The sequence below is a fragment of the Procambarus clarkii genome, chromosome 87 (assembly GCF_040958095.1).
Source record: "Procambarus clarkii isolate CNS0578487 chromosome 87, FALCON_Pclarkii_2.0, whole genome shotgun sequence".
Taxonomy (NCBI): domain Eukaryota; kingdom Metazoa; phylum Arthropoda; class Malacostraca; order Decapoda; family Cambaridae; genus Procambarus; species Procambarus clarkii.
In genome coordinates this window covers 18,309,876-18,336,861 of record NC_091236.1, presented here as the reverse complement: position 1 = coordinate 18,336,861, position 26,986 = coordinate 18,309,876, and the positions used below count along the sequence as shown (strand labels likewise).

Here is a 26,986-nt window from a genome sequence, read left to right as displayed (position 1 = left end):
ACAGGTCCTTGCAACAGTGTATAACACTCTGAGGTCGTGGTCCTAAGGCCCCGGGTTTGATTCCCGGGCGAGACATAGGACATGGGCAGTTTTTTTTCACCTGATGTATCTTTTCATCTAGCAGTAAACAGGTACCTGGGAGTTATACAACTGCCGCGGGCTGCTTCCTGGTGATGTAAGAGGAAGAGAAAAAACACATTTAGTATGAAAGAGGCAAAATAGGGCTGGAGTCGGTAAATTACACAACCAGCGATTAGAAAGGCGGAGTCCAAGAGCTAAGAGTTCGACCCTACAGGCACACAGTAAATACACACACACACACAGGACGCACAACACCGTAACTGGTTGCTGTACCTGGCCCCTGGTCTAGACCCCAACATAACAGTTACAGAAGGCGTTATGGAGCTTCCAAGCTACTAGGTGGGTGTGGTAGTGGGTTTAATGTCCAGTAGTGAAGTATGTGCTTTTAATACATACTCACACTTGCTCATACTTCACATTAATAGAAATAAACTCTATATTAATATTGTTGAAGTGACTTGTGAATTATTTGTATGTGAGGCGGCGTCATGTCAGGTGAGGTGAGTGACGTCACAGGTAGTTGACCCATCAGGCCAAGCTAGTCAAGAGGCGCGGCGGGCAGTGTGGCGCGGGCCGGCGTGGGGAGAGGTGCTGCTCAGCGCCCGCCTCATTGGTGTTACTAAATTAGTCACCTGGACAGTCCTGTGCATGAGGTTACCTGCGCCAGACTTACAGGCAAGTTACTCTAGATGATTAGTTATTTTATCACATTGTATTCTCTTGGTAGAATTGTCTATATTTGCTGTCTAAATAAGCAGAGTTACAAGATGTTAAAGTTTTATTTAAAAAAATCAATGTTTTGGTTTACTCATTTGTAAAGATAGAGTAAAATACCTTTGTCTATTGGACGAGTCGTGTGATTAACTGTTCCACAACAGCGGCTTGAGTGTCAACTTTATAGTGAAATTGACCGTTCGACCCAAAGCTGGTGTAAAAGAGTTTACACAATTATTATTATAGTTAAATTCTGGCAGTTATAAGGTGTTTCTTGTTAACGATCAGATTTCAATCTTTGAAATACGGACCAAAGACTTTTAGTCTAGCAAGCGTCACATGACCCCCCCCCCCCCCCCCCCCCCGCCCCGGCCCATCCCATGTGAATGAAACTGTCCATCCTGAGTCAGTGTCGTCCACGCTGCAGCCAACCCCAGAGACGCCTTAATTAACATTAACGTCCTGTGTAACAAACTACTATATTTTGTTCACTACAAATATATATTAATGAATATTAAAATTGTCTAATTTAAATATTTGTAGAATTTAAATAATTTCCATCAACTATGGTAGTCGATGGAAATTATAGCACGTGAGTGCATTCCCACCTGTCTCCCTCGCCTAATAAATAATAATGTATAATAGTTCAAGAATCAAAAACTCTTAAATAAATCTTGTGTTAAAATGTATGAACTGTTGTGGGTCAGTGCACGGACGAGCATAGACTGAGGACAAGTTAAATGTGAAGCGTTCTTCACGTTCATGTTTGGTTGCCGGGTTAACGACCACTTGGCCGTTGTTGAGAACGTCCATGTTTGGTTGCCGGGTTAACGACCACTTGGCCGTTGTTGAGAACGTCCCCGTTTGGTTGCCGGGTTAACGACCACTTGGCCGTTGTTGAGAACGTCCCCGTTTGGTTGCCGGGTTAACGACCACTTGGTCGTTGTTGAGAACGGGCTGTAGAAGACTCAAGTCTGAGGTTGGGTTATGCCATTCTGTGGTATAAGCCTGCTTTTTGCATCAAACAAAAGTCTGACCTGAGCGATTGTCTAGTTATTTCTTCATCTTTAAATGAGGATATGTTCAATTTACTATTTTGAGGTATTTAATATAATGTGTAATTTCAGGTATGTACGAGGGTGCATCAGTAGAATGGCACTGCAGGTATGGTCAACCAGACCCAAGAAATTGGTCTCGTACAACAGCACTGCAGGTATGGAGGGATTAAAGTTACTTGGGAAAACTTTCGAATCGCAATTGGTCATAATGTAGTGTGTGTGTATTCCCACAAGTACAACAGGTGAAGGGAACTAGTTTAACACGTTATACCTTGCAGCGGTGGCCTTCTAATAGGTATAGCCTAAGAACTCTATGCATTAACCACTTCAGAGTGGTAAACCATTCTTCTGGCCAGTAATTTGAACATTTAGTTGTGGTGTAACATGTTAATGTTTATCTAACATTTTTGGGTACATTTCAATGCTCTTCCCTCTCCATCCACCCTTCTGTTAGTCTTTACTATCCCACCAGTCCAATGAATTATAAACACAAACATTACCCAAGAGGGTGATGTTGCAGCTGGGGATAGAAGGAAAGTTTGTGTGAGGGGAAAGTGCCGGGGCATAACCTAGCAAGCTGAATATACCGTCGGACACAGTTTTGGGAGGCTGAGCACTTGCAGCTATGTGGCCATCATCCGCATCTTGCACAAGATATTGGTAGCCCCTGAACGCTGCAGCAATTCTGCAAATTGACAAATATTGTGGTCAGGCGGCAGACACTGAAGTGTTAAGAGGTGAACGTTCCTGGGTCTCCGAAACGAGGTAACGTGGTGCTTCAGGTTTGTTGTTAGTGCTCACGGTTCCTCATTATTAGGGGGAGAAAAGATTATATAATTGGCGTATGATGCCTTGCCGGATTATGTAATTGGCGTTTACCGTAGTGCGCCCGGCCGGACCCACCCGGGAGTACGGTTGCCAGGTACTGCTGCTGGTTCTACTACCTGTGCTGATCCATCTGGACGTTGTTCGTACCAGCTGGCTATCAAATACTTTACCATCTGCCAACCAACACGTATACCAGGGGGCCAGACGGCAGGTTTCTGTTCAGCCTAATGCACGTAAAGTGCCAGGAACCTGCCTCCTAAGGCCTTTTCCTCCACACCACCATGAAGAACGGTTGCAAAGGTCTGCCTCCAGCTCCACTCGCTGTTCAAAGCCATCTGGAGGTGATATTCACTCCAGCCGACTGCAAAACTCAACACCTGGTAATTACGAAGTGCACAAGGGGGACCAGTGCCAGACCCAAGACTCCTGACATCACTCCAGCTTCCCCACAAGTACCAGGTGTTGTAACTTCTGCCAGTGGTGGGCCTGCCCCTGATGTAGAATGGCCACACCTCGGTTCTGCCAGTGGTGGGCACGCCCTTGATGTAGAGTGGTCACTCCCCGGGTCTGGGACTGTCACCTACTCTGGGGGGGGGGGGACCTCCCACAGCTGGACCCCAGTAAACTGGAAGTTGGGGGATAAGCAACAGGATCAAGCCGAGACGGATCGCAACATCAGCCTCCATATCAACTCGCCACTGGGTCGCTCCACTGATCAAGCCGATGCTGACCATCGTGAACTGTGGCAGGAACACCAGCAGCAGTCACAGCAGGAGACGGAACAGCTTAAAGAGCAGCTCCGATATGAGAGAAAATCCATGAGCAACATTGCAGAGCTGCTCACGGTCATGAGGGAACTTTTAAGCAAGGACTGCCTCCCTCCTTCCCCCTACCCCGGGAACCGGTCGGCCGAGCGGACAGCACGCTGGCCTTGTGATCCTGTGGTCCCGGGTTCGATCCCGGGCGCCGGCGAGAAACAATGGGCAGAGTTTTTCACCCTATGCCCCTGTTATTTAGCAGTAAAATAGGTACCTAAGTGTTAGTCAGCTGTCACGGGCAGCTTCCTGGGGGTGGAGGCCTGGTCGAGGACCGGGTTGCGGGGACACTTAAAAGCCCCGAAATCATCTCAAGATAACTCGAGAAGATACCCCTCCTTCCACCCCTGAACCCTCCAAACATGTGCTCCCTTGCCAATCAGGTGAAACATCCAGTGATCTGGAATGCTTGTGTAGAGGAGCCCTTCCACGATGGTTAACTGCCAAAGCTGTGCTAAGATATTGGATCGACTTTGTTTGCCTTTTCATCTATAAAGTACCAGTCTCCGTGGTGTAGTGGTAAGACACTCACCTGGCGTTCCGCGAGCGCTTTGTCATGGGTTCGTATCCTGGCCGGGGAGGATTTACTGGGCGCAAATCCTTAACTGTAGCCTCTGTTTAACTCAACAGTAAAATGGGTACTTGGTTGTAAAAAAATTCTTCGCGGCGGGAAGGGGGGGGGGGGTCGTATTCCAGGGACCTGCCCAAAACGCTACGGTACTAGTGGCTGTACAAGAATGTAACAACTCTTGTACACTCTTTTTTTTTTAGATATGTACTAGACAATTAGAGGCAAATGGGACATTGGTAATATGCTAAGAAATGTTCCTGGAGTTGTATCTAGTGATAATATATATTAAGTGGACTAATAATATAAATCTATATAATGCTTATTTGAAATGTACAAATGAGTTATCCATCCTAAGCTGGAACATTGCAACCGTCAAAAGAAGTTCTGTAATTTACATCACAAAGTAACAACTGAACACACCAATATTGTAAGTCTCCAGGAGTGCAGAGTTCCTGCAAGAACCTCGCCCTCAAAATGGCTCTCATTTGTTTCTTACTCCCTCAGGTCCAGTAACTTTCATTCTATAAATCAAACAATCCCTACCCCATCAACTTCGAGAAAACCAAACTGAGGGCAAGAATATTATGTAGCGAGTACTTATGTGGGCAACTCTATCCTCAATATATTTAATCTATATGCCCCAGCAGGAGAGTTAAATTATATTGATCTTCCGGCCTGCGCTCAAGCAGAGCCCACAATCATTCTTGGTGACGACAATGCTAGACACAAGGACATTGGTGGCTCTCGATTCAGAAACAGGAATGGGAATCAACTTCTGTCGCTACTAAATAGTTACCAAGATGTGCAGATTGTGGGCGACCTTGAACCTCCACACTTCTGGAGGCATTCTAGACCTCTGTGTTGGTTTCAACGTCACTTAGGTCTGGTCCACATCTATTGTAACATATGTTACAATATCAAATGTTATAAAAGATGTCAGAAAAAACGATGTCAGGTCATCCTAGATTGACTACTCTATGTATCTGAAATACCATCCTGCATGGTGGTAATTTTTAAACGCAAACGGCTCAGTGTTCCTCCTGCTCGACGTAAAGACTGTCACTCATATGTCAGTGTTACAGCACTTATGATCCCTCCACAGTCGAGATACTTAACGACGATCTAGTACAGAACATTCAGATGTTCGCTGACCCTTTAAGTCGGCCCTCCGCACCAACCAGTGGTCGGAACGATATGAAAAGTAATAAACACCATGTCTATTACAATGACCCTAAACTGCGTACTTAGAAATGCACTTCTAAACAGTTGGACTTGCATATAGGGAAACACGTATGCCAGCAATGCTCAAGCTCATTCAGAAAGCCCTGCCCAAGGCGAAGGAACGCATGGCAGAGCTCGGGCAAGATAACTGAGACACTTGTGAAGTCTAAATTCTCACACTCCCCTCAGCCAGGCATGGAAGAATATTCAAAGGCGATAAGATCGTTCAAGTGTCACATCCTCACCCTCTACACAGAGCAAACGAGGTTGTCGATGCTTGGACAACCACCTCTAGCTTCAATAATCTTCACCCAGATCATAATCAGATTAAATGTTGGTTACGGAGATCTAGAAAGGCTCGTTGACTTCATGAACCACAAGGAAGATGAATGCAACGTGCCATTTACCGAGTTTTTTTTTCGCCCTGACCCCCTCCCCGCTCAGCTCGTTGTCGCCGTGTGGGGGCTTAGTGGGCGGCTGCCGGAGTGTGATGCTCCTTGGGACAGTCCTCTGTCCTTTTCTAGCCTTGTGCTCCTGCTGCCGTCCTCTCCAATTTTGCTGGGCATCTTTTCCTTTTCCTTCTGTTTCGTTTTTCTCCCCCCTCTTCTCCTATCTGCTTGCCGTTTCCTGCCGACCTTTTGCTCGTTCTGGTTCTTCCATGGACTTCTTCTATTTTGACGCCCGGGTGCTTGAGGAGGCATGCTCATGCACCCGTAGAACTGCAGTACCCGACGTCGAGAGCGAGGGGAACCTTTTATTGTCAATCCCCACTTCGTCACTGAACCCGATCTCGACGGACTGTCGGTTTCTTAAGGTGGCGTTTGTGGGGCGTATACTCACGACGCACCCCTAGGAGGCCCCGACAAGATCGGCGATAGCTTCTTGTTGGGTGTCCTGCCTCTAATTGTGGCTCCATGGTGGGTGTGGGGGCACATTCGTGAGTGAATTCTTCATTTCGTCAAGATGATAACCCCTGTTTCGGCTGCTTCTGGCTTACCTTCTCAGGCTCGTGGGGTGGGCGACCAAGCCCCCGAGTCGGTCCGTATTGGAAGACCGGGCTCTGTAGCCTCCGCTGCATTGGGCCCCGACCTTGCTCCACCTTTGGCCTCTCTGACTCCTTCCCCTGGCTCCCCTCCCTCCTCTGTGGTTGGGTCGAGCCCCAAGCCCCCAGTGGTGACTACCTCGTCCCCTGGCGCGGCTCCTTCTCTAGTTGTAACTACTGCGCCTTTTAACCCCTCTCTCTCTGGGGGTTCTCACCGCCGTCCTCGTCACGGACGCCCTCGCTCGATTCCTTCCAGTTCTGCTACCTATCAAGCCTTGTTTGGTCCCGCTTCGTGGGCCAAATATTTTGATCTCCTCCCTCTTGATTCTGCGCCTCCTGACGATTTCTCCCTTCATCGACATCTCATTGATTTCGTGGATGCCTCCATTACTTTCAACCCCACTCGTCTCGGTACACGTGTCGTTGCTGCTCCTTCTCAGGATGCTGCTTCCCGCTTGGCTGCCTTATCCTGCCTTGGCGAGACCCCCGTTCGGGTCTCGAAGAACGCTCAGTTGAATGCCAGTGTTGGCACTGTTTTGCTCCCGCCCCATGTTGCAACCGGTGTTCGGGACCTGCGCGACTGCCACGACGATATTCGCCATATCCTCGCTGCCCAGGGCCATTCTATTCTCCAGGTGGACACGTTTACTCGTCCCCCTCGTGGTAGTCGCCGTCAACCCCTCCGGGTTGTGAAGATTACCTTTGATGGTAGGACCCTTCCACCCTCTGTCATTCTTGCTGGTGCCAGGTGCTCTGTCCAGGAGTACATTCCTTCTCGGCTCTGCAACAAGTGCTGCAGGTTTGGGGATGGTGCCCTCCGCTGCTCCGGGACTGTCTCTCTCTGTCCTTTGTGTGGTGGCGAAGGTCACTCAAATTCGGAGTGCACTTCTCCCCAGGCTCGTTGCCTCAACTGCGGTGAGGCCCATCCTACCTTCTCCCGTGCGTGTGTCCATTACAAGCTTGAGGCAGCCGTCCTCAACCTGAAGCACCGGGAGCGTTTATCTTTTCCTGAGGCGAGGCGCCAGGTTCGCCGGCTCCCGCCTTATGCTAATATCTCTTATGCTCGCGTGTTGCGCTCTTCCTCTCCTCGTCCTTCCCGCCTTCCTCAGACTCACAACCGTTTCCGGGCCTTGGACCCTGATGCGCCCACTGCCCCCTCCTCTGTTCCTTTGGGTTCTCTCCCGAAGGATCCTCCTCCTGGTCCTCTGTCTGGGGTTCCCCTTCCTTCTACCCGGTCTGTCGTGTCTAATGTGTCTTCTTCCTCGTCCCCCTCCGATCCTCCTTCCCATCCTCTTCCTCCATCTATTGGCTCTCCCCACCGCCTGTCGGTGCGGGCGGATGTCCATCGCTCTCCTAACGGCCGTCGTGTGTGCTCTTGTTCGGCTTCTCCTGTTGAGACACTGGAATCCGTTGCCCGGTACGTAGTTGCTGGGACACCGGTCTCTTTAAGTCAGAAGCGTAAGCCTGGCTCCTCTCCTTCCTCTTCCCCGGCGGGTAAGAAGGCTTCGCTTTCTTCCTCAGCTCCTCCTTCTGGCTCTGTTGCTCCTTCCCCTCCCGTTTCAGTGCTTGCGCCCCCTGTTCCTGCTATGGAGGTTTCTTTGGCCCCTGCTTCCCTTTCGGTTGCTGCTCTTGCTGGGGTGCGCTCCCCTCTTTCTACTCCCCCTCCTCCTGCTGCTGTCCTTGACGGCTCCTCTCCGTTGTCTCCTCCTCTTCCTCCTCCTCCTCCAGACCCTGCCCGCCCACCTCTGCTCTGTTCTCCCGTTTCCTTCCCTCCGTCTTTGCTCAGTTTACCCATGCCCCCTAACCCTGACTTTGCTGACCCTGATCCCGATCCTGATATTCTTTAACGTGCTCTGTTGCTCTTTCGCCTTTGTTTCTTCCTTGTTCTCTGTTTTTGTCCTTTCTCTTCTCGTCGTTGTCCATTCTTCAATGGAACGTTCGAGGTTATTACGCCAATTTCCTCGAACTCCAACTTCTGATTTCGCGGTTTTCGCCCCTTTGTGTCTGTCTCCAGGAGCCAATGCTTGGTGCTCGTCCTGGTCGTTTTCGTGGCTATTCCTTTCTCTCCCCCCCCCCCAGCCATTGCTGGGGCTTCTAATTCTTCTGCTCTTTTGATTCGGGCTGATGTTCCCTTTGTTCCTTTACTTTTTCCTTCGCCTCTCCATTATTCTGCTGCTCGTATCTTTGTGGGGAAATTGTACACAGTTTGTTCCATTTATCTCCCCCCGAGTGTCCCGCTCTCTCTTCCTGATTTGAAACACCTCCTGGACTCCTTGCCGGAGCCTGTGCTCCTGCTGGGTGACTTCAATTGTCGTCATTCTCTTTGGGGTGACGTTCTGACGAATACCCGGGGTCGCCTCCTTGAGCCGTTTCTCCTCTCTTCTTCCCTGTCTCTTCTGAATTCTGGTGAGCCCACTCATTTGGACTCTCGGACTCGCACCCTTTCTTGTCTTGATCTTTCTCTCTGCTCTTCTTCTCTTTACTTAGATTTCACGTGGCAGGTTCTTGATGACCTCCATGGAAGTGATCATTTTCCCATCCTTGTTTCCTTTTTCTCTTTTCGCCCTTCCCTCTCTTTCCCTAGGTGGCAGTTTGCTAAGGCAGACTGGACCCTATTTACCCTCAGTGCTGCTCTCTCTGACCTCTCCCTTCTGCCTCTCTCTCGCGCTCTCCTCCTTTTTCATGACACTGTCTTCAACGCTGCCCTCCGCTCTATTCCTCACTCTTCCTCTCGGGGTCCACGGAAGTGCGTTCCCTGGTGGAATGCGGACTGTGCTCGGGCTGTCCGCTGTAAGCGTGCAGCCTGGAAGAGGCACCGCCGTAGGCAGACGACCGATTCTTTTCTTTTCTTTCGGAAAGCGAGTGCGGTGGCCCGTTGGGCCATCCGTACGGCTAAACGTGAATGTTGGGCATCTTATGTCTCAACAATTACGTCCGAAACCCCTCTGGCCCAGATCTGGAAGCGTATCCGCAAGATAGCGGGTAAGTTCGTTCCCGATGTTTCACCGGTCCTTCACCTCCATGATACTCTTGTGGCGGACCCGTTGCAGGTCGCTTCCGAACTGGGTTCCCACTTTTCTTCTGTTAGCTCTGGTCTTCATCTTCCCCAATCTTTCCTTCTTCGTAAACCTGTCCTTGAATCTCGTCCTTTAGATTTCTGCACTCATCTTCAGCTTCCCTATAATGATCCCTTCTCTCTCTCTGAACTTCGTTCTGCCCTGGCCCTCTGCGGTTCTACGGCGGCGGGCTCCGATGGTATTCATTATGAGATGCTTCGCCATCTCCCTCCGAGCACGTCTCAGTATTTACTGAGTCTGTATAATCGGATCTGGGAGTCGTCGTCAGTCCCTGAGGACTGGCTCGATGCCGTTGTCCTCCCTGTTCGCAAACCGGGGTCTCTGGGTACTTCCCCTAAGGACTTTCGCCCTATTGCTCTCACAAGTTGTGTCTGCAAACTCTTTGAACGTATGGTTAACGTTCGTCTGATGTGGTTCCTGGAACACCATCACCTCCTCTCCCCTTCTCAATTTGGTTTCCGCAAGTGCCGCAGCACGACAGATGTCCTGGTGAACTTGGAGGTCTATATTCGTACTGCTTTTGCTGCGAAGACCTCCGTTGTTGCCGTCCTTTTTGACCTGGAAAAGGCTTACGACACCACTTGGCGTTATCATATCCTATCTCAACTTCATTCTTTTGGCCTTCGTGGTCATCTCCCTCTCTTTCTCCGCAGCTTCCTTTCTCGTCGTTCCTTTCGGGTGCGCCTTGGTACTGCTCTCTCTCCCTCTTTTCAGCAATACGAAGGTGTGCCCCAGGGTAGTGTTCTGAGCACTACTCTTTTTCTGGTTGCCCTCAATGGTCTTCTTTCCTCTCTTCCTTCTGGTGTCTTCTCCGCTCTCTATGTCGATGATCTTACCCTTTGTTGTCAGGGTGATGATTCGCCTCTCCTTCAACGCCGGCTTCAACTTGCAATTGATGCCGTGTCGTCTTGGGCCACTGATCATGGCTTCAAGTTCTCTACTTCTAAGACTTGTGCCATGACATTTACGCGGAAACGGGTTGTTCTTCGTCCCTCTTTGTCACTTTATGGTCATCCCCTTGAATACAAAGATTCCGCGAAGCTTTTGGGGTTATTCCTTGACACTCGTTTGTCTTGGTCTCCCCATATCTCTTACCTCCGTGTTGAGTGCTCTAAGGCCCTTACCCTCCTTCGAGTCTTGTCCCATACTTCTTGGGGGGCAGATAGGCGCACTCTCCTTGCTTTACATTCCTCTCTCGTCCTGTCTAAGCTCGATTATGGTTGCCCTGCTTACTCGTCTGCTTCTCCTTCTACTCTTCGCCGTCTTGATGCTTTGCACCATACTGGGTTGCGCCTCAGTTCTGGTGCCTTTCGTTCGACTCCCATCCTTAGCTTGTATGTTGACACTGGCCTCCTGTCTCTCCAGGACCGCCGTGATCGCTACTGTCTTCGCTATCTTGCGCGGTCCTTGCAACATCCTTCCTCTCGCCTCTGTCGTGCTTTAACTTTTACCCCTCCTGCGGTTCCTGTTCCTCTTCACCACCTCCCTCTTTCTGTCCGGTTATCTCGCTTACAGGATTCTCTCTCCGTTCGTATTTCTGATGTTTCTCCTCGTGTTGTTCCTTCTTTGCCCCCGTGGAGGGTCCCTCTTCCGCGGTTTTGTACTTCCTTGACCCGTATCACTAAAGCTTTTACCCCTCCTACGGTTCTAAAACGCCTTTTCCTCGAGCACTTTTCTTCTCACTCCCGCTCCGTTTCTGTCTTCACCGATGGGTCTAAGTCAGCGGACGGTGTTGGCTACTCTGTTGTTTTTCCTGATCGCACTTATATGTGTCGCTTGCCTCCGGAGACTAGCATCTTTACAGCGGAACTTTATGCTATTCTCTATGCTCTTCGTCTCCTACTTTCTCGTTGTCAGTCTTCCTTTGTAGTTGTTGTTGACTCTCGTAGTGCCCTCATGGCTCTCGGGTCCTTTAATCCAGTTCATCCAGTGGTTGTCGAGATCCAGCATTGGCTGTTTCTCGTTCATAGTAAATTTAAGTCGGTTGAGTTTTGTTGGGTTCCCAGCCATATTGGTGTGTCTTTAAATGAGCGTGCGGATGCTGCCGCCAAGGAAGCTGTCCACTCTTGTCCCATCTCTCGTAAGGGCATTCCGTATTCCGACTTTTACCCGGTTATCCATTCCTCAGTCCTTACCCGTTGGCAGGCTTCTTGGTTGTCTGTTACTGGTAACAAGCTACGTACTCTTAAATGTTGTGTTTCCTCGTGGCAGTCCTCCTTCCACCGTAACCGGCGGTGGGAAACAGCTCTGGCGAGGTTGCGTTTTGGCCATACTCGCTTAACCCATGGTCACTTGATGGAGCGCCGCCCTGCTCCTTATTGTCCTAGTTGCATTGTCCCTCTTACGGTCGTGCATGTCCTTCTTGAATGTCCTGACTTCAAGGACGAGCGTATGTCTTGCTTTCCGACCGCCCCTCGCGGTCACCTGTCCCTCGATAGAATTCTTGGTGACTCGGATACTTTTGATATCGTTCGCCTTATGCGTTTTTGTTCTCGTATTGGCATCCTTGGTGATATTTAGCGCCCTCTGATTATTTTGCGTCTTTGATGGTGCTACATAGCCTTCCCGGTTTGGTGCCTTCTTTTGATAATTACTTACTTACTTTTCGCCCTGAGCAAAGGTATGCCACGTCACCTGATGAGGATGGCACCACTTATGGCATTTTGTTTGCTTCCTCTAGTACCAGGAAATCCCATTCTTGAGATATATAATATGAGCTATGTAACTGAGGAACTTCCTATCTCTTTGACCAACAGTATAATCATTCCAACTGCCAAGTTAAATAAAGATAATACGTTCTGCCCAATTTCCCTTATTAGCTGCATTTACAAAACATTCGAGAGTGATCCTTAAGTCTCCTCCATAGAATAAGAACAATGTTATCCCCCCCCCCCCAGATATATAGCTATGTATCTGAAGGAGCTATATATCATGGTGGTGGTGCAATGATGCATGGAAGGAGTGTGTCATTGCATCGCCACCTTTCTTACCCTGCACACTGAAATTATATACCACCTTCCTAGATCTCAAGTCTGCCTTTGATATTGCAAACAGACATGTTATCTTAAGTGAGCTTGCGAGAATGAATATGGGTGGTCGGCTTCTTTGTTGGATTAGGGGTCCCTTATCCAACAGGAAGTCATGTGTTTTTCCAGGGGCATAGTTATGTAACAAGAGACTTCTAACTAGGTACCCCACAGGGAGGTGTCCTCAGTCCTAAATTATTAAATATCTTAAACACGCTGTTAAACTGTTCCGAACAAACACAACGTGCACATGATTAGCTATGCTGCATTATCTAACACTGTGCACAGTTACAAACCCAATAAGATTTCAACTTAGATTGAACAGAGCAGAAGTTGTTACACATGGGGACAAAACCTTACTGAAGCGATCATACGAATCATAAATACTCACACTCCGCCTAAGTAAAACAGAAACAAGCAACATTTAGTGTGCCAGCCAGACGGGCACGTGCAGGAATTTCCATGCCAAAACAAATCCTATGTTGCTGATATGATACACACCACTGGGTATGCCAGCACGCAGAACACTCTTAACTCTGTATTAAACTCGTGTCAAGACCTAGGTTTAGTCATCTCGGCAGATGAAACATACTAAATCGGCTCCCACCCAGGCAAGGGGGAAGGGAAGGGAATTATCAGGGGGAATGTGCCAAGCCATAATTACTATATAGCACTTAAAAGGGGTCAGGATAAGGATTTGGGATGGGACTGGATGGGGGGGGGGGATGATTACCAACCACTTGGACGGCTGGGAATTGAACATCGACCTGCATGAAGCGAGACCGTCGCTCTACCGTCCAGCTCAAGTGGTTGGGACACGGGCAAGGAGCTGCTGTTCGCAAGATGTAACTGTCTGATAGATCACAGCTTGACTATGTAAATAGATTCAAATAACTTGGCCTTGAGGTGCCACTGTATGGACCTGTTGTATTCAGACTTTGTCGTCAGTATAAAGAGAGGCTCAGAGATCTGAAGGCTATTGTAGATTATCAATCAGGCTATTGTGCCAATATCAGAATTGTCAAAATGATGTACCTTTCATACATTAGATCTTTAGTAGATTATGCTGCACCTCTGTTTGCTTTGATGCCTGAAATAGCTTGGAGGGCTTGAAAAATTGCAGAACGAAGCCTTGAGGATAATCCTTGGGTGCCATCGTATCACAATGATACTTAACATAAGAAAGGAACTTAATATTCCGAGCGTTGTTGATCGTGTTATTGAAATTAACTCAGTGGTATAAAAATGCTTAAGCTAACTCATCCTAACCCTTGCACAGGAGCCCTCCTTGATTATTGTATTTGAAGGTCAACATTGTTCCAAATGGATAACTAAAACGAATTGAACTCTGAATATATTATTTATAATTTGTACCAAGAGACAACAACGGCACTTAATTAACTGCATCGTGGGAGATTACACCATTTCCCATTGTAATATCTCCCTTTCCACCCAAGAAACAAATTAAAGATCAGCCCGAGCTTCGTCTTGAGGTAAAGATCAACGCCTTTAGCCATATTGATGCTCTGTCCAGAGGATTCTCTCTCTCAAATCATATACACTGATGGTTCCCAACACCGCCCCGCGTGAGCAGCTGGAAGTTCAGTTGTCCTGACAATGTGCGATGGCTTATATTTTGAGTTGCGAGTCCATATAAATAACTGGGGTTCTACCCTTCAGACAGAAGTATTTGCCTCGATTCTCCCACTGAAGTGTGTTAAGTCTTCAAACTTGATACATTGTGACTCTATCATCCTTAATTGCTCTCAACTCTTAAGACATAGATGTAACATGCTCGTGTCTGAAGCTAGACACAAATACAACAAAATTATTAATGATGGTAAGAGTCCATTTCATGTGGACTCCATCTCATGTTGGCCTCCGAATGCATGATAGACATAATGAGTTAGCCAAAGAATCTGTCTTTAAAGGAGAAGCTGAATATAACCTTGGATTGCCAATAAGCAGTCTGAGAGCAAAAGTACACAAAGAACTTCAACAAAATCTTGTAGCGCTGTGGCGAAGTGAAATCGACACCAGTAATTCCATCTATCATTATATTATCATGCAAGAGGAGTCACACATCTATGGATCATAAAATACAATCTGGAGACTTAAAGATGTTGCAACTGCTCGGCTTACACTCGGTTACAAGTATCATTGGGAATTCAAATTTTGTTGATGTAGACCTGACCAAATATAAACTGTTAACAAAATTATTCGCACACTCTCCGTCACTGATGGAGTGCAAAAAGATACGCGAATTCAGAGAATTCTATAAACATGTTCCAGAGATGTGTAAATACTTAATTTAAAATAATCTGCTACCAGAAATCTTGGCCAAATATCCCTAGTTTGCTAACTGTAGGTAGTAACCGAGTGATTGTAACCTATCCACCGCTGCCCACTGGATGGGGGGTGGTGTGCAGGACAAACATATTGACACTAGCTCTCTTCATATGTCAGTTTCTTAATTTAGTAATTGAATTTTGTAACTAGCTCAAGATTGTAACTTGTTTAGCAAAATTGTTGGGTTCAGTCCCTGAGCCCATTATGTGCCTCTAACCCTTTCCACTACCGCCCACATGATGGGTATGGGGTGCATAATAAGTGAACTAAACTAACCATGACTAGAGCTTGTTAACTTCCTTTCGGATGCTTCCTGAAGCTGTTTGAATTATATAACTTGGTTAGAATAATCCTCTATAGTCTGGATGTGTGTGTTCCTGTATAAGAATGTCACTGGAGAGGGGCTGGTTTCATGGCAGCTTCTTGTATGGTTGATTCTGGACAGCCTCTAGCTTTAAAGATGCCCCCAGAGCACCTCAAAGGCTTTCCCCAGATTATTCTGATTACTTGTTATTCCTTTGACTCGGATTCCCAGAGAGAATAAGAGGTCTCTTGAGGGAAACCGGGTGGTCTTTCTCAGTCTATATATATACACTTGAGTACCTAGGAAGGGAAGCTCCTCCATGCGGGTCTAGATAGTAAATTTCAGGTCTGCTTGAACTTGCCCATTCATGGACGGCTTTAACTGCAGTGAACTGTATATTAAATTGTATAGTAAACTGTAGTTAAGCAGCCAGTCCTCTTCCACAAAAGGGCAAATGCTCGTTTCCAGCATCACGTCCTCAGGCCTGGCTAGTTAGTGGTAGCCATCCCCCCCCCCCCACCCAACCCAACCCAATGCATTCATCAGTTTCATCGTGTATTAAAAATTGTATTATCTTCATCAAAGTTAATATTATAATTTCAATTACAATGTAAATTTAGGGGGTAGGTTAGATTAGATGTTAAGGTCCTGTTGGCCATTATTTGTATTAGAACTACATGGGGTGAAAGTTATAGCTTTGGAATTCGAGCAGAGGTCGTCAGCGAAGCACTTTTAGAGTAATGTTAGAGCAGGATTTATTGAGTAGTGTGTAACAGGTCGACCTCATAAACAAAGGATAAAGTCCCAACTGATGACGTTCAAACGTTTCTCGATCAGCGGTTCACTGTTGACATTTGTTCGAATCACGAAGTTGAAAAGTGTTTCACCCACGTACTACAAATACAAATAATTGCCATCAGAACCTAAACACCTAACCTAACCAACACCTAACCTAACCAACACCTAACCTAACCAATGCCTAAATATGCACAGTATATTAATATATCAAAATATTACCTACATTACTAGGATGAGCCGATCACCAGCCATGAGACTCGCCGCCGGCGCCACTGGTACAGCAGGCCCCACACGGGTTTCTTCTCTGGAAAACTTTAGATTGAGCAACCATCGGTTCAAATCCTTGCTGTTTTGTGAGCCAGCCCTCCTCCAAAGATCCAAAAGTGATTCCATGCACCCGCCAAACCCCCTGTTTATGAATGAAAAGCGGTTTACACACGACTCACAACTGCTGACGTTCGAACATATCCGGAACAAGTGCTTCACTGACGAATTTTGTTCAAATCACAACGCTATAAATGCTTCACCCACGTACTACAAATACAAATAATCGCCAACAGAACCTAAACACCTGACCTAACCTATCCTATGCCTATATATGCACAATATGCTAATATATTATAATATTAATTTATACTTGAGAAAATTCCCGTTTTGAATAAACAGCATGTTAAAATTTATGAATGCGTCTGTGGGGTTGACCGCTGGATGTAATGGACTTGAGTCGAGGACGGGTTGTTTGTGAGGCACAACTCATCAATACCCAGACTCAGAGCTGTTGATGTAACCGCTAACTGTATTCGTGTCCGCCCGCCAGAAGTGCGTGCCGTGCAATTGTTTGGAAGTAACGTTGCAGATTTCTTCTGCAATTGGATAAAAACCTTGTAGACTGTTGTACACCTGGCTAGTTTTGGGCACACTGTTACCACAGTGGTCTGGTCGCCCGGCTCCCAATGAACTATTATTATGGTGTGTGTGTGTACTCGCCTAGTTGTGCTTGCGGGGGTTGAGATCTGGCTCTTTGTGTGTGTGTGAGGGCTGTATCACTGAGCTGGTAGATACCTTGTGAGCAGTACCACCTTGGCGTACCTTTATAGTTGTACAGAGCTTGACAGTGAAAGGTAGACCAAACTGCTCAACTAGGTGTTAGGTATCCCAGATTCTATCTGGGAAAATTATTTTTCGACCTCAGTTGAAAGAAAATAAATTTATCCAGACCTAGGAATGTGAATCGGCTTTTACTACTGGGAGACGTCAAAAGAGTCGAACAGATAGAGGAAATGGAAGCAGTTTTCAGACAACGAGGAGGGACAATACACCGACGTACAGAAAGTAAAGAGAACTGTTATCGAGGCTACACAAAGTACTTCTCTCAGCAAGAATCCAGACATAATATACTTAGAGAGAGCAGCACCAGTTACACACCAGCCGGTCAGACTCTTCACATCTTTCCAAATTGCAGACTTAGAATTTAAAAATTCCAAAACCCATGTTATGCCCACTTAGGACCAGTAACCGGGTTCTTGATGGATTAACCACTTTTATAGTATCCGACCCCAATTCGGTAGTATGCTTTCAAGAACTGGCTGTATAGTGCATTAAAGAATAAGGGAGGGAATAAACAATACACTATTCCCTTCATAAACATATTTACACTTTCACCATTAAAAATATATTAGATTAAATAGATTATAAATACACTAATGTACAAGTCACTTTCACGCAGGACAGTGTGTGGTGTTCACACCACAGTTGGACAGTGTTGGCAGTGTTCACCAACTCGTGTTTCCACCGTCCAGTACCTTGTGCACGTGTACTGATAAACACTGGCCAATTCACCTTGTACGTGGGCCAGTCCACCGACCCAGTATCACGAGGTGCCAACACTGCACTTTTGCCCTCCAGGTACTCGCTGGCAGAGGACTTGAGCAACATGCTGATCGGGTCACAAACAACCATACAAAAGGGGAGCTAACACCCTGGCAGAAACCTCTAGCAACCTGTTAACAGCATTTCACGATAGGCACCTCACTGTCGTCCATTACTCTCCTAAGCCAATCCCGGGTATGCCGATCTCTACCAACACTGCGTAATTTTGCAGCTAACACTGTGCAGATCGACGGCGGCTTACTTAGTCCTCTTCCAGGACTAAGCTGAGAGTACGTGGACTGCCCAAGGTAAACTGGCTTCCTCAGTACAACTGCTTCCACATGTCACTTCTGTGGACATAAAACGTCATCAATTAGATGGACGGTACACTGGGGAAACCATGAGGTAATTCTCACTCACCCAGGGAGTTGACATTATGCTCGGCACAAACTAGGTGACACTGATCTTGGTATGCCACTCACCACCTGCCAAACACACACCGAAACTACGACGTTGGTACAACGTTCGAACAAGTTTTAACACATCCTAACCAGTTATAACAACCAATTTAGCAAGTTGTAACAACTTTCTAATACGTCATAAACACGTTTAGCCAAGATGTAACAACTTTATTACAAATTGTAACAAGCAGAAAATGGACAGTTTCGGTTTGTGTTTCCAGGGCAGAGGTCATCCACGTCGACCTCACGTTCCGATTAAGGCAGGAAACCAGAGCCATTTGATACCAGGCTACCACCACCAGATGGCGTTGTCCATATTGCATCCAATAGCACGAGAGTTAGTGTGCAGACTCATAGATGGTGCTGAAATATCCACGCCATGCTCCGACGATGTTGTCGATATCGTAACACCATAATACAGACAGACAACTTTCCTACAGCATATGGCGTAGTAACGGCAATGGAAATACTCCAACCAGAGATCAAACATTCCGTCACTCTAAACGTGAAAGGAGAAATTATAATGACACAACCAGACCAAAAGATTGTAAATTACCTAGAAACGGTAACATTCCGGCAAGGGAAAACCTGAATGCGTCTAAAAGCTGGACCCTTCAGAAAGATGCATATAATTCCTGCTGTTGGAATATTCAGTCGACTTTCCACTGGATCCAATACTAGAACACAGGCAAATCCTAAATGCAAAGTGGTGACATGTAAGGTTCGGGTGTCTGTTATGCGACATGCGCCATAAATATTCAATCGTGGAAATAAGGGAATATATTGACAAACCATACGTCCCAGAGCCCCTGCGCTGCTTAAGGTGTCAGTTACCATCAAACACGCTGCACCGGGCAGGAGAGATGCGGAGTGTACAGCTTGAGGCATCCAACCAAAGACTGTATTGCCAAGCACAAGGTAAACTAGACCACACCAGCCAAATGTCCTAGTTGAGGAGGAAATGTGTTTGGAGAACTACCACACGGAAAGGTGCAGGCAGCTTGGGTCAGGATAATCAGACCAGCAGTACATACACCAACATTAACGTCTGGAACACACGTGAACAGCCACAACAGATGACAATGCTCATAGAACTCAATCACACATATCGAGAAACTCCTAATCAGAAAATGCACAAAACCACTGCAGAAATACAACATGGAAACAAAATACGATCACTTTAGGAGTCTATAAAACAGATTTACGGTTTTACGGAGGTCCAGCTGAAAAACCATAGATCATGATGGCAAAGACCATTACCAATTACTTACAAATGACGCATAATGCCTCTCAACAAAAGATAAAGCAATCGCTGTGCAATAATGGAGAAGATCGTGCAGTACCCTACAATTAGAAAAGAAACAGAACAAGACAAGACAAAGCACAATAGGACAAACACATGGACATAAACCACCAATAAGAGTCCGGTAGTCACATCACATCAAGCATCACAATCGACTTGAGAATGGTCCAGGACGGACCGAAACGTCGTCGTCCTTCACTTAGTGTGGTTTGGTCATCATGTTTCAGCTACGTTATTGTGACTCCTCGTCTGCATCAAACCATCAAGATCCACAAAAGCAAATGCAGGAAGCAGTGGCGAATCAAGAACAACGATATCTTGTAATACAAGAGACAGACACAATCAATCAATCCAGTTCGATTTGCAGCGACACTGCTAGCGAAGTGGAGAATATGGTTGACAATTCCAAAGAGGAGTTCTACTAGGAAAGTCAACACCAACAAAGTTGTCTTCATTACGAATTCTGCATTGGAACAAACTGTCTTGGAAATAAAATCCCGCACTCCTCTGGAAGCTGCAATCGCTACAAAAGCTGATGTAATCGTTTTGCAAGAAACGGTCTACCTAGCCACAAAATCCTTCAGATTTGCTGAATATCGCCAGTATATTATACTTCATGAACAGGGTAGACGAAGGGTTAATGATCTTCGTCAATTAGAACCATACAAAGCAAGAAAATAGATCCGATTTCGGGTGGGGATGAGTAAAGGTATTAGCAGTAATAGTGAATACGGCTAATATTGAGCTTCTCGTATATAACGTCTATAAGCCCCGAGATGTAAACTACCAGAGGAAGTGCTTGTCATGGAGATGTATGATATAACTATTACCTGAGATTTTAATGCTCATAATCAGGTGTAACTGGGCCTGCCAATGCAGATAGGAGCCATTTAGCTAAAGTTCTGCGAAAAGTACCTGAGATTACACTTCTCAACCCTGGGAAACACCCCACACATTCAAGGAGGTTGTCTTAAGCTAATCTCAACTGCACTCAAGCACCAGGCGAAATGTGAAGTCGACCCGGTGATCACCAGTGACCACAATGCTACTATCACATCACTAAACATAGAAAGATCTTTAACACCACTGGCACAACCGAGGTGGAATCTAATAAAGGCCAACTGGAATATATACCATGACGAGCTTGAAAAATGACATGCTACATACTAGCCACCCAAGGATTCGAATATAGGTAAACAATCTCCTTGAAGCCATTACAGCTGCTGAAACAGCTATTCCGGTCATCATCCCAGGAAACACAAAACGTAAGAACTATTTAGTCAACAGTAAAGAAGTTAAAGAACAAAACCACAGTCAACATTCTGAGAAAACATCTCTAGAGAAACCGCACACCAGAAGGAAGAACTCTGCTACGAGCAATGATATCTGAAGCTAGACGAGTTTCTAAAGAGTAAACGCAGGCAAGATGGTTTGAGTGGTGTCACTCTATATGAACATTGTAGTCTTGGAAAGATATAGGGACAGATTAAAAAAACGTTAGGTCGACCTTCTCGACAACATGCATGTATTTAACCATTGCAGGAGGCTGAGTAACTTGATGTCCTGTTTGCAGAAGCAGCTTCATATCAGCTTCCTGCAATGGTCAGAAGGCAGAAAAGAAAAACTGGAGGTTGACGGGCCATTCAAGAGAGCACAGCTACAAATGGCGAATGTTCCTTTAGTTTCTGTTTAGTAATCAGAGCCCAAAAGGTGGCAATGATGCTGCACCCGGTGCTGATAATATTACATACTCCATGATTGCACATGCAGGTCCTGCTGAAGAGCTGCTGGTTATTGTACGTTATCAATGCATCTTGGGAGCTAGGCAAACTACCGACCTCTTGGAAGAAAGCAGACATTCCAATTTCTAAACCGAAAGACAATGGCAGTTACAGATCTATTTCAGTAACATCATGTATTAGTAAAATTGCAGAACTGATGGTCGTAGAGAGGCTACTGTGAAAGACTGGAGACCTGCATAAAAATGTTTGGTTTTACTAGAGGGACTGAAAACGGCATAGCAACATTACTAGGAAGAGTCAACTCGGGTGAAGGTATTAAGTTAGATGAGTATTTTTCTAGATCTTCCCTGATCTAGAAAAAGCCTTCGAACTTGCAAGCCAACAAGCATTTTTACACGTTAATCATAAAATTGTAAAGAGAAAAATGCTAGTGTGGATTCAAGAGTCTTAGTCACAGGTATGCCAGAGTAAAGCTGAAAGACCAAGTGTCAGACTACACTTGTATGAGAATGAAACTCCACAAGGAATCGTCCTCAGTCCTATTCTTTTTAACATCCATATAGAAAACCTCGTTACCATGACTTTTGAAAGAGTTAAATTGCTTAGCTATGCCGAAGATACAGCAGTAGTCATCACAGGTCCTTCACTTTTAATTAAGCACAAGTGGCGCTAGATAAAGTAATGTCTGAATGAAGCATTTTACGACTAAAAATATCTGCACAGAAATCTAGGGATATGAGACTAGGTGACTGCACTCCAGACAGCCTAAAAAAAACTCAAAAGTCCCAGGTGTGGAGGGAATCCAATCCAACGTCTAAAAGGAACTGGCAGAATAACTATGCCTACCGCTGAAACTACTTGACACTAAATCTTTGGACTAGCCTACCGCTGAAACTACTTGACACTAAATCTTTGGACCAGAGGGTAGTCCCCCCTAGATTGGAAATGTCACCCTTTTTTTCTAAAAATGGCAGAAAGAGCTCTGTATAAAGCTACCTGCCGGACAGTTTACCATCACACATCTGCAAGCTCATGGAGAGAATCCTCGGAGGGAGTCATTCACCATCTTTCAGTGTACAATCTTGTACAAACGATACAACATGGATTGTTAAAAAAGCTTCGGCCTTACAAACTTGCTCATATTTTTGGAAACGGTAACCAGCCACTCGACGGCCTTCCAGTGAATGTAGTATACATGGATTTTGCTAAAGGTTTTGATAAGGAACCATTTGAAAGACTGGCAAGAAAATTGCAGGTTCATAGAATAAATAATAAAATATTAGGATGAATAAAACAGTGATTGAAGGAAAGAAAACTAAGTGTTTTCTGAATGTGTTGAGTGGAAATGAAACTGAATGGAGAAATGTGTTAAGTGGGGTGCCACAAGGGTTCATTTTGGGACCTACCCTTTTTGTCATATATTTATATATATATATATATATATATATATATATATATATATATATATATATATATATATATATATATATATATATATATGGCATAGATGAGTATTACAAACCACATCATCAAATTTGCAGACGACGCAAAGATTTTGTACAGTGGGAAGTGATAACGATATTGAAGTCTTGCATAGAGATCTACATGAAATCCACAAATGGTCAGAAGACTGGAAAATGATTTTTTATATAGACAAATCCAAGACCATGCATGTGGGGCACCAACCCACACCATGACTACCAAATTAATAGCATTATATTACAGCAGATTGATGAAGAAAATGATCTTGTCAAAATAAGCCACAAGTTGTATGACAGGTGGGTGCAGCAGTCCGAAAAGCTAACGAAACTTTTGGGATAATCAAGCGTTCTTTCGACGATAAGGAAAACAAGGTAATTGTTAAACTGTATAATTCTCTGGTGCGCACCCATTTGGATAACTGTATACAAGCACGGAGACCTCATTTTCAGAAGGACACAGCGGCTCGGGAGGAGGTGCAACATTGGGCAACAAGTCATTCCCAACTCGTCCTCTTAAAAATGCGTCGCTTTTCGCACGTTTGCCTGTATGGCCAAACATGGACGGAATTTGAAATGAGGCTCACGAGTGATGTACTGTCCAGTTCTCTGTTTTGAGTCCTCCGACTTACTCAGTTAAGATTAGGGTCGGAAACTTTCAATTAACGGTTTTCATGGCGTTTTGAAACCTTAGGCGATCTTCCTGCCCTCCTAACCTACCAGAGGACCCATAATTTGCTGTTTTGGAAAACAAATATTCAAAATTTATTTTAAATTATTTTTCATTTTCAAATTACGTCTATTTTCGGCGATACGGGCAAACGGCCAAATTCAGATGTAATTGGTTAGAGGAGAGGTTGCGCCAGTCGTCTCTCATATCAGAAACGTTTGAAGGCCACAGGACTAACACTGCAAACCAGGCATGACAGGGCGGATCTCACTGAAACCTTAAAAATGCTGAACAAGTTAGAGGATGTTGATTCCGGATATTTTCTTCACACGGTCATACGTATCGCAAACGGCAACAATTTCAAGCTCAACAAGCCACAGTGTAGGACTGAAAACAGGAGATGCTTGTTCACATTAACCCATGGAAACGCCGAAGCCGTAACTATCAACAGAGTTTTAAAATATACGTAGAAAAGATCATAAAAGGCAAATGGTGGGGACCTGGGACAAGCTGCTGGCTTCCTGTACTCTTCGAGGCCACTAGGGTTGTGGTAAATGGTTGTGGGGTTGTGCCCCCTCTGATAAATCAGGCACCTTGAATCGGGTAATTAAAGATATTGACCTACAATGGGTTACTCGATACCAATATCTTGGAGTATGGATAGATTCTACAATGACATTGAAACAGGAAATTAAGTATCTGAGAAAGGCAAAATTGCAACTGAATATGATAGCAATCACAGAGCTCAGTCTAGGTGTAGGACAGTCATAATGTTTTACCTGCTTTACTCACACTTTCTCCTGGCCAGTGGGTAATGTGTTGCGGTTATTCAAAGCAAAGCAATGCAAGACATAACAGGGGCTCCCAGATGAACGAAAATATTAAGCCTAAGACTTAATATTAAGTCTTAGGCTTAATATAATACTTACGTAATATAATGTTTATCAACTGGGTGCAAGGTCATGTAGGAACATGGAGTGCCTTTCCAGACGAAGCTGCAAAACTTGTAACCATGAGAAAACATGCAAATATTTGCATACCCGAATCTAGCATGGAATAAGCAAATAATTAGGAGATAGAGGAATGCAAGGGATGTAGAGATCACAACACCCCAGCTGCAACATCAGGATCTGTGGGATGGTACAAGAATTTGACCAACTATGAACCACTTATTTTGAAGAAAGGAATCAATAGGAAAACGGGTATTACATCAGGCTTCGATTACTTATATGTAAGGACATGGTTAAGACAGAGGTCTTGAGCAGCACAAGCAGGGCAGAGATGGAACGATACATAAATCCACCCTACAAACGTGCTAGGAGACCAAAAGAATGTTTTAGTTTGTGAGAAAAATGCGAGTTTCGAGATTGTTACAAATTAAGATTTAAGGAATTTGTAAGGGAAAACAATAGCCTAGTATTCCCCAAATTTGTAGCCTGTGACAATTATAGGAGAGTAGGTTTCCACCTAGAGAGGTGACACTGGCATACCCAGGATGCAACGAGATACGTGATTGACCACAGCCCTGCACCTTCCTCTAATCTAAAGTTGACTCGAGACCGTTACATGTGGGAATTTCCCAGCAGATGTTTGTTTATATTAAGATTAGTTACAACTGAGTGGTCTGTATGATTGATTTATATACCTGCTAGGTGTTACCACTTACACAACCTTGGGAGGTTGATTTAATATTGCTAAATCCACATTATAATATGATGTAATCATGGTAAAAAATAAATTTCTTAAATTAGTAGACTAACTACAATTATCAATGAATACGTTAGGAGGGCTTAGCTTCTGAGTTGTTTTGCATATTAAGTCAGTGGAACTTCGAGACACGGTCCAAATTTTAGCCTAGTTGGGGTGTTGAGCCCACGTGTAAACCATAAGTTGAGACAGCTGACTCCCAGTTGCTTCTCTCCATTCTGAAATGCCTTTTCCATGAGCACTTTTCTTCGCACTCCCGCTCCGTTTCCATCATCACCGATGGGTCTAAGTCTGCGGACGGTGTATGCTACTGTTGTTTTTCCTGACAGCTCTTATGTGTCGCCTGCCTCCGGAGACTAGCATCTTTACAGCAGTACTTTATGCTATTCTCTTTGCCCTTCGTCCCCTGATTTCTCGTTGTCAATAATCCTTTGTGGTTGTTGTTGACTCTCGTAGTGTCCTCTGTCGGGGTTCACCGTAAGAGGAGCGAGTAACAGTATACCCAAGGTCACTCACCGTAGCCCTGCGGGTCTTCACTCTATCCTCACGGCGCCACTGTACGCCAGGAGGGTATCCCAGTCAATCCCAACCGGCCTCTGATCGAGAATGAGTGAGAGCACAGCTTGTTCTCTTAACTGCTGTGTGCCCGCCCCGACAGAAGGCTCTACTACTAACCACAAGGTCGCCAACTTGTGTTTCCCGTGTCCAGTAACACGTCAGTGGTTTTGTTGAATTGTGGTAACAGTGGCAAGAGCACACTTAATAGGTTTGCTATCAGGCAGGTATTTATTTCTATCACTATCTCCTTTCACGTATTATATAGCCACAAGAAATATGGAGGGGATGATACAAACGCCAAGGTATTTTGTGTTTTACTTAACTCAAGACATCACATAATTATATCAATAAACAAACAGCTATTTCATGTGAAAGTCGCTCGTTCTCACAAATAATCATGAACTCGCCATGCTGGCAATGCTCCCCCTCACGTCAATGTCAAAATCAGCTGGGCGATTCTCACCGCGCGAATGTTCGTTTATCTGTTTGTCTGGCGTGAGGCGCCTGTTTCTTTAAATTCTCAACTATCACTGTATTAACACACAACACGATTACTGCTATAATGGCAATAGAACGCAGATGATTCACTGCACTGATCTTGAGTTCAATCACACATTTCTATATTAATGAACGCAATAATTCATTATCATGGTATAACACACTGCACCTCATTTAATGATAACGCATGCAAGTATATATTACTGGAGTTCTCAGTAATTCCATTCGTGGGCGAATATTCAATTGATCACTGCACACACGAATGGTTATTCAATTCACAAGCATAGACATTATATATATATATATAGATAAATCAAAGACATCAATAATAGTAATATTATAGTTACTGGGCACATAGCCTAACACCAAATACTGGTACATTTATATATATATATATATTCTCTCACTAAATGATCATATTAAAGTCTCATGAAAGACATTACCAACACAGTAAATTCATCAATTACTCCGGGGGCCTGCACACACCAATAATAATAAGATACCATGAGTGCTCTATGTAGCCCCACGCTGCACACTTGTGCCTTACTGTGACATGGGTGAGCCTTGCTCATGACATACAAAATACTCTGGCTAAATAATATAGCTGACTAAGGGGCCATGGTACCCGAAAATCCGATGAAAAATGGAATATTTACGAAAAATTACGAAAAATACTACAACGTTCTGGCAACACTGTGGTCCAAACCGTTTAATGATATCTTGAAAAATAACGTAATTAGTCAAATTTCCCACTGCCACTTTCGTGAATCTGGTCTTCGCGGCGTGAGTGCGCCGCGGGGTATTGTATCTTACGTT

General features: G+C 45.2%; 1 long non-coding RNA gene across 1 annotated transcript in view; it reads left to right on the top strand.

Moving 5' to 3' along the window:
- Window positions 1-419: 419 nt before the first annotated feature.
- Window positions 420-26,986, top strand: part of LOC138358858 (uncharacterized) — a 43,097-nt gene continuing 16,530 nt past the window's right edge. The window contains exon 1 of the long non-coding RNA XR_011225596.1: window positions 420-756. This is a non-coding gene — a long non-coding RNA (uncharacterized lncRNA). The remainder of the gene's footprint in view (window positions 757-26,986) is intronic.